The 8,612-nt window shown below is 39.3% G+C and overlaps 1 pseudogene; it reads right to left on the bottom strand.

The window, feature by feature from the left end:
* Positions 1–2,004: 2,004 nt before the first annotated feature.
* On the bottom strand, positions 2,005–3,243 carry LOC104590703 (putative carboxylesterase 18 pseudogene; annotated as a pseudogene).
* Between the last annotated feature and the right edge of the window lie 5,369 nt (positions 3,244–8,612).

Below are 8,612 nucleotides of genomic sequence, written 5' to 3' on the forward strand. Positions count from 1 at the left end.
TAACAAAAATTTTGGATCATGAAATCTGGACTGATCCACTTCAATTTATCTTATTAGATCATCCAACTTGTTCAAATTGATTTTGATTCGGATGGGATCCAACTCAATCCTATTCTATTGACACCTCCTACATATGTTAGCAAATTTTTTCTTTTCGCTTTGGTTAAAACTCTAGTAAGTCATCTTTTGCCTGGCTCGATTCCCTGCGATCGAAATGTGTTATTTTGTGTGGAGGATTTTGCAATGACAACAGTGTTGGATCTTATGGCTTCTTGTGTACGCTTAAAAGAAAATTAAGGCCTTAATTTTCTCTAGGAAGTAGAAGAAGCAAAGTTCATGGTCTATTTTGAAGGCTCTTCAATTTGCTAGAATTCAAGGTTGGGAGGGCTGAGGTCGTGATTTTAGATTTCCTTGAATTCTATCCTCGCATGTAATGGCTTAAAGTCTTGGGGGTGTTTGATAACATGATTGGCATTTTGTGGACAAAGACAAACAATAGTGATATGACAAAAATTACTCACCTATCAGATTTTGACATGTGGCACTGATCTCTGATATAAATATCTAGAGAAGCGTTTATTCATTCTGGAGAGGCTAATCAATTCTAACACACCTCATTTTCTCCCATTCTTAATTCACATTGACCTCATCAATTCCCACCTCTCAGCAAAAGCTAACTTGACCGACACAGTCCTCACCTCATGGTATCACCTCGCGGCTTCTGACCTTTGATTGTGTTGTAAGTTAAATATTATCCAAGGAGTATCACAATTTTAAGTTCAGTATAGCTGAAGTAATCTCTAAACCTATTGATTTTGAACACAAGGTTCAAAATATTGATACAGCTAATATAGTAGGGGTGTATTGGCCTGTATGGAGGCTCATTTTTCCTTTTTTTAGTTTTTCTTTTTTTTTAAATCTGATTTAGAGATATTGGTTTAAGGCCTGCCTACCCCGAATCAGGTTAAACCCTGAAACACTTTCTACAGGGATGTATCAGAAAGCTCCCGATATAATACATATTTCAAACCTTGTTTCATCAAATAATATTTTGGACAATACTAGTGACATTTTGATAATGTTACTTTTGTATATTCCTTTGGATCTTTTAATGGAATTTACATCTACTATGAGCCTATTTCCTGCATGTTCCAAATTGGAGCGACCCCAATGAATTCAGACAGTGTTGTGAAGAAAAGACAAAATATCACATCAACTGACTTTTTTATCAAAACACTAGTGCTTTTGCTTTTGACTATGGTGTTCTAATTTAGGGCTGCAAAGGGATCGGATCAAATCGGGTATAGGTATATCCGAATTTGATTTGTTAATCGGGTTGTATTTATCGAATATCTAGCATATTTGGATCGAATTCGAATTATAATTGGATATTGAATAGTATAAATAAATTAGACTAAAAATAACCAAAATATTATATATAATTAATAAGGTTAACTAAAAATGATTTTAATAATTTATTTTAATTATGAGCAAAATGAATTGAAAATTACTTGTATAAGACTTGAACATATGAAAATTTAGTGAAAATACAACATTAAGACCAACTTCAATAATAAATATAATATATATTTTTTAAGTATATATGAACATATATATTTAAATTGAATTGAATCAGATTCTATAGAGATAGATCATATTTGATCCAATTATAAATGGATCGAATTCAGATGAAACTTAATAGGATTGAATTCAAATTTAAAATCGGATATCCGATATCGTTTGCAGCCGTACTCCAATTTTGGAGTGACGAACAAGCCCTTCAAAATCAAGAAAAGTTTTTAATAGTTAATAAAATTTATGTTTGTCTGTTAGAAAAAATGAAAGCTTCAACCCTCCCAAACAGGCCCTTGACAGTAGATCCCATTGAGTTCAGATTATTTTGTAACTTGGGGTACACAAATGCATTTTATAACTTTGGCCGGAATCAGTTTCCAATCCCACTAGCTTAACTTCAGTTTTAAATAGACTGATCCAATTTCCACCTTGTGTACATTTCAATACCTTAATATTAATATTGCCAAAGAAACTTAATATAATATGTGGGCTTGGGACTCTTATGAAGTGTTGTGCCTTGATGCATTATTTAACGGACTTATTGGACTGATTTTGAATGAAATCCCTTATATCCGCAATTAACCTAGAAGATTCGGGTAATACCGGAAACCAATAAAAAGCATGGATAGCGTTTGGATACTCGATCAGAGAAGCATATTTTCCAGACCTCTTGAGCCACTCGCAGTATCTCCTTTGCCAATCCTGCAACGGATCGAACCCACCAACAAACACCAACGTATCCGGATAATTCACTCCCGATATATCGGCTGAGTTGGGACCCGATACGTTTACTGCTTCATGGTCCCGGTTCGATCCCTCCGGCAAGAACATCTTCCACGCCAAGTCGGTAGCCTTCAATGACACCAACGGCACTCGAGTCAGCCGGATCTCCGACTCCGTCCGCTCCTCTCCACCGAAAAACGGTTGGATTGAGATCAGTCCGATAATTCTCACCTCCCGAAACTCTGCTACCCCGGCCCGGCATGCCACCTGGTGCGCCAGGTTTGCTCCTGCACTGTCCCCGACGAGGAAGCACTTCGAAAGGTCAGCCTTGGCCGGAAATCCGTCGAACTGTCGGCCGTCAAGGAACTTGAGAGCGTCGAACCCATCTTCGTACTGTGACGGGCAACGGCTTTCTGGGCTGAGACGGTAGTTGACGGAGACAACGACGGCGGGGATCTTGCGTGCGAAGCGACGGCAGACGGAATCGTATAGCATGGAATCAGGATTGAGGGTCGAAAATCCTCCGCCGTGAAAGAAGAATACGACGGGGAGAGAGGCGTCGGCGGCGGGTTCAGTTGGAGTATAGAGTCGGAACCAGATGTCACGGGCAGGGTCGACCGTTACATCGGCGGTTACGAGTCTTTACGTGGTTTTCTGTTGGGAAAGATCTTGATGTCGAAGAGGTTGGCGACACGACGTCTGAAAGTGCCGTTACGACGAAAGCAGAGTTTGACAGCGGTGGAGAGGATAGAGAGGTAGATGCGGGTTTTCAATGGAAGCGGCGGAGACGACGATGGACGACCTTTCTTAGGCATCTCTCAATATCTCCGAAGTCCGAACTGAGCTGAGAAACGAGTAATGATGGATTATATAATGGTGGCTGTGGTGGTTCCGCGGTTTTCAGGTGAGGAATGAGAGAGTTATATAGAGAGCTAGCCAGCCAGGGAATGGAAGAATGTCGATTACTATTAGTGGTGATGAGCATTCTCTTCGTCTTCAATCCAATCCATACATGTCACTGTTCCAAACCCAATATGTTTTTTACAAAAATTTAGTCTATCGTATGGGGCCTATGGCGGAGTTTGATAGTTGTTTCATTGGCGATCACTCATTTTGCTCCAGCCAATAAATGAATCCGGATTTGCGATAGTTCAATTATGCAGTTTTGATACGTAATTGTAAATCATGACATTAAGGGTCCGTTTGGTTGGCAGTCTGAATTGGAATCACAATCCCTGCTAAAATTGAAATCGGAATGGTCTATTCTTATAATCGGTTACTGAAATAATGTAGAATATCACTTATTATGATTCTGATTCCAAATCCCTAATCCTGTGAACCTCACGATAGTTGTGTTTGGGGCTGCGGAGGACATTCATGTCTAATGTCCAACGTCAGCTATAAAATGCACATGGCCCAACTTATTGAATGCATGAGACATTATGATGAATCTCACAGCCTAAAAAGTCTAAGAAGGGATTCCGCGTTCTGTGATCCTGTGGGTTCACAGGATGCATGAACCAGCCAACCAGAAATAGCCACGTTGTTGGGGTGAGTAAAAGGTAACGTTAACGGGACTTTGGCCATCAACACAAAAAGACCAATAAACCAAACTACCAAAGTTCATCTGTCCTCACTTCGAACTCCCTCCCTCCATTTTTTCATTCTCCTCCACCGAACTTAGCACAACAGCATCCACCGGCATCTGTAAACTTGGAAGCCACGGGCTCGAGAGAGATGTCCTCAAGCATTCAGCGTCTGTTCTCAGCCTCCTCCTCCTCCTTCTTTCTCTTCTTCTTCTTTGTCTTCTTCTTCTTCTTTTTCTTCTTCTTCTTCTTATTATTATTATTATTATTAATTTTTCCTTTATACTTTCAACAGAGCTCACACCAGCCTCAGTCATAATTGTCCCATAGGTTTCAGATAATACCCAATTTAAAAGATCTATTTGAGTTTTCTAGACCTCCTGTTCATTACGACTATGATCAAGAAAGTTACTTGATGGAATATACGATCAATGAGAAAAATTCCATGACTTATGCGAAAGTTATGTTGGACATAAATTCCTTAAAGTGGGTAGATGCGATGAAAATCGAGATGGACTCAATGAAAACCAACGGAGCCTGGACTCTTGTAGACTCACCGCCTGGGGTGAAAGCAATTAGTTGCAAATGGATCTACAAGAGGAAGAAGGGCCCTGATGGAAAGGTTGAGACCTATAAAGCTTGTCTTGTAGCGAAAAAGTACACTCAGGAAGAGGAAGTCGATTATGAGGAAACATTTTCACTAGTGGCCTTGCTTAAATCCATACGGATCCTGTTAGTTGTAGCAGCATACTATGGCTATAAGATTTGGCATATGGATGTCAAAACTGCACTCCTAAATGGAGATCTTACTGAAGATATCTATATGCAGCAGTCGTAAGGTTTTGTTACTACTGGTCAGGAACACATGGTGTGTAAACTTAACCGATCCATTTATGGACTTAAGCAAGTTTCAAGAAGTCGGAACATCTGATTTGATTCTACCGTCAAACAGTTTGACTTTGAGTAGAATCCAGATGAGGCCTGTGTTTACAGGAAATTAGTAAGAGATAAAGTTACGTTCCTTGTTCTGTATGTAGACGACATTCTACTCTTTGAGAATGATGTAAGAATGTTGACTATGGTGAAGGTATGACTTCCGTAGAAATTCTACATTAAAGATCTTAGAGAAGCCTCGTACATCTTGGGGCTTCGACTCTATAGAGATAGATCAAAGAGGATAATAGGATTATCCCAATCTACTTACATTGACAAGATTGTCAACGGATACAACATGGAGAACTCCAAGAAGGGATTTGTCTTTTTCAAACATTGAGTCACTCTCTCCAAGGGTGTCTCCCAAGACTCCTAAGGAGGTTGAGGGCATGAGAGAGGTTCCCTATGCCTCAGCCGTAGAGAGCATCATGTATGCCATGTTATGCACTCGGCCAAACATTGCTCAGGCAGTAAGTGTAGTAAGTAGATACCAGTTAAACCCAAGATAGGAGCATTAGATTGCTATAAAGAACATACTCAAATACCTTCAGAGGACAAAAGAGTTTTGTCTTGTCTTCGATGGTAGTTCACTATAGATCGTCAGGTATATTGATGTTGACTTCCAATCAGACCCAGATGATAGAAAGTCTACATCTGGTTACATCTTTATGATGGGGTCCTGTGTAGTAAGAAAAATAGTCCACGACCTAGGCCAAGCACATTACCTAAGTGAGGCTGCCAAATGGATGAAGTTGTTCATCCAAGAATTTGGAATCCTACCATATCACTCATTCCACTGTTATGTGACAACACTAAATCTACGAGAGATTGTTGGTAGAGGAGACATCCAAATTCAAAATGTAGCATCAACGGAGAATATGGCAGACCCATTGACTAATCCACTAATATAGAAAGTGTTTGAGAAACACATGGACAGTATGGGACTGAGGCTTGTACCAGATTGGACCTAAGTGTAAGTCGTAGCTGTTAGACAGTGTATGCCCTTATTTCCAATCAGATTGATGTACTGATGCATTTATTGTAAATGAATAAAAGTACATAATTGATTCATGTTATAATTGGTGTGTTCCTATGTAATTACCCTTAAATTGCACACTTATGAGACTCGTGTTAGTTTAGAATGTTCTCAGCCATTAGATAGAGTTAGGAAAGTTTATCCTGCCAATGCTAACACTGATGTGTGCTAAGAAGGTTGGAGCAACATGTCTCAGCTTCCAGGATTGGACCCGAAGCACATGTAGTGTGTGTTTATTTGAAACACTGAACCCAAACTAATTTTCAGTTATGCCCTAGACCTTGGAGACTGGTGGGAAAAACTAGAAAGTTACACATAACCCCTAGACTCGATTATGGTAATGTACTGGGTGTCTTTGATATGCCAATCAGTGAGATCCTTTGGGGGTCAAAACCTAGGTATGTTGGGACAGTCTAATAATTCACTCGAGTGGGTTATCATAGTAACATGATTAACCTCTTTATCAGACAAAGTGAATGATTGGGACTACACTCTTTTTGATGGAAACCAAAATTGTCGATAGTCAATTTCAACCGTGTTTGAGATTTGTTTTGCAAAATATATTTATATGATAATATATATATATTATGTTTTAAGAAAAAAAATGTTTGCAAAAGGTTTTAATTCCCGGGACCCATCCGAGTAGAGTGTGTGACGCTACACCTTGTACCCAGGGGAGAGGTCATTCCCTGTCGGGTAGTGTTTGATCATTAAGGGCTGAGAGATTAAGTGTAAGAGACTATTTAGGTCTATTTACTTGATGGGCTATATCTTACTTGATTCCATTATCCTTGGGCATTCTTAGGATGGCTGGACTCAATGATCATTTACTATAAATGTTGGGCCCATTAAGAGCCCATACTGATGGACTTAGGGGTTCATTATGCTTGAAAGTGAATTCGGCCAGGCCTTTTCATAGAGGCTGGGATGAACCCATATGCCCTTATGTAGAGCCATTGTTGGGGTCCCACACCATACAAAGTGAACCAAATGGGCCAGCAACTACCACAAGATGTGAGCCACTTGCTTAATGGGGCTAAAGCCCATGATTAATTGGATTAATCAAGTGGTCACATGACAACTTAAAGAGTCATGTGACTTGGGCGAATATGGGTTTGGATAAGGGTCTGGATCAACCATTAGGATCAGAGGATAAGTCTTACCACTTTGAGAGTCCAAATCCAAATAAAGATTTGGATTAGGAACCTCCTAATTCGATTAGGAGTGGTGATCCATAAGGCTACGAAAAGAGGAGATCGAATATGTTCTAGATATCTTTGCTCTCAGTTCTCTCTCTGTTCTTGCCGCCCCAGAAACCCTAATTCGACCTCCAATTCTTGGACTGATATTGATCTGTTGTGACTTCTGATTTTTCCAATAAAATATCATAACCAATTTGTGCTCACCTCTCTTGTTTGATCCAAGGTGTTGGATCACAGTTTTGCTGAAAACTGTGTTGCTGAACCGACTTCAATTCAAGCTGCGCCATCTTCAGTGGAAGCTGGTTTTGGAACTCTCTTTGGGCGTGAACTACCACTTGGGGAGCTACATTTGTGGAATCCGTATCACCTATACTTCTCCCTTTCTTTCAGTTTCAAATCTGCTCCGGTTTCAGTGCAAGAATGATCCTAGAAAAATGCAGTTTTTCTAAAATTGGGAATACGATTCCCTGAAGGTTGCTAGAAATTTTTGAAATTTTGCCCAACCATCTAGCATGGTTCGGCCATCCATATGATGGATTTAACCTTCCTTCAGCTCACACTGGTCCCTGTTTCATTGAAGAAGAAGAAGAAGAAGAAGAAGAAGAAGAAGGGCCTAAGAACAAATTCCAAATGACATCCCTCTCACTGCTGGTGGCTTCTATGCTCACAAATGGCAGTATAGAGTGAGGACGCCGATGAATTCCATTGTGCTAGGATCGGTGGAGGAGAATGAAAAAATGGAGGGAGGGAGTTCGAAATGTGGATAGGAAAACTCTAGTTTTTTGTCTTTTTGTGTTAGCAGCCAAAATCCTGTTAGGCTGAATTTGGAAGCAGTACAAATGCAAATATGTAGAGTGCAAAACCTTATATTTTATATTATTTTGTATGTATTTATGTTGTACATATTTGCATTTGTACTCTTTCCAAACCGAGCCTTAACATTACCTTTTACTCACCCTGACAACGTGGCCATACACATCCCGCGATCCCATGGGTTCACAGAACGCAAACTCGAGGAAGGCATCATAGTGTGATTCCAATGTGTAATTAGGACCATCAACAGATTCGTTCTTACCAATCGAACTGAATTGAACAAATCAATTATATCAGCTTTGATTCTGTGGTTTTGTTTCGATTAATAAATAGGTTGGCTTTTGTTTTTGTTTACTCCGAACCACTTGTTTTGTTAATAATATGTAAAGGTTTTCTTTTTCTTGTAATTTTTTATTATATTTTATCTAAAATGGTAAATTTACTAGGAAATACATAAGATGATTTTCATTAAAAAACTTGATTGATCAACATATAAATTATTTATTATCATTTTTATTATAGTTATATTATCAAAAATCATGTTTTTAAATTGCATTTTGTATATGTCAATATAATTGGGTCTAATTGGGTGGAAAACATTTATTAATTGGAATGATTTCGGGTCTATGTTTTGTCCTGATGAATGATACAGGTTGTTGTGTACCACATGTCCCCCCCCCCCCCCCCCCCCCCCCATCGTACACTAATCAGAACTATAGGATGGGAGAATGACTATTCAATCCA

The sequence above is a fragment of the Nelumbo nucifera genome, chromosome 5 (genome assembly GCF_055504915.1).
Source record: "Nelumbo nucifera cultivar China Antique chromosome 5, China Antique-T2T, whole genome shotgun sequence".
NCBI classification, from domain to species: domain Eukaryota; kingdom Viridiplantae; phylum Streptophyta; class Magnoliopsida; order Proteales; family Nelumbonaceae; genus Nelumbo; species Nelumbo nucifera.